This window comes from Chaetura pelagica, unplaced genomic scaffold (genome assembly GCF_000747805.2).
Source record: "Chaetura pelagica isolate M959 unplaced genomic scaffold, ChaPel_1.0 scaffold248, whole genome shotgun sequence".
NCBI classification, from domain to species: Eukaryota; Metazoa; Chordata; class Aves; order Apodiformes; family Apodidae; genus Chaetura; species Chaetura pelagica.
The window spans coordinates 1,094,241-1,094,829 of record NW_009954309.1 but is presented as its reverse complement, the minus strand read 5'-3'; positions in this window follow the sequence as shown (position 1 = coordinate 1,094,829).

Below are 589 nucleotides of genomic sequence, written 5' to 3'. Positions count from 1 at the left end.
GAGGTTTGGCACCTTCCCCTGCGGGCTGCTGGGTTAGAGACGTTTGGTCTGAGCGCTCCTCAAGTTTGGGCCGTATTTTGGGTTCTTGTGTTTTCCGAGGGGGAGAGTCACCCCTCCGTCCTGCAGAGCAGAGCGGCCGGGGGGGTCAGGAGGGTGAAACCTACGCCAGAGTGCGGGGAAGCATCTTAAAAAAAAATAAATAATCCAAACTTCTAAAAGTCGTTTTCATATTTCTGCAAAATATCACACGACAATAAATTCCCCTGACAAGCTAATTAGCTTTTTTTCTTTTCCCTGCCAGATAGGAATGACAAGTTCAGTAGCTCGTAGGTTACAGGAACCGCCACGGGGGCTTTTTGGTTTGGGGTTTGATTGTTGGGGGTATTTTTTCGGTTCTGTTTTCGGAGGGGCTTCCCGGAGTTCTTGTTAAATATTGTTTAGAAGAGGTGAGGAGGGGAGAGAGGCTGTCCGGGCAGGGAGATTGGGAGTGGGGGGGAAAGCAGAACTTGTTGATACAGCCGGGCAGGGCAGTTTGCGGGATCCCTGGAGCGGGGGGGATGCAGGGGGGCGGCCGCTGCTGCCGGGCCCC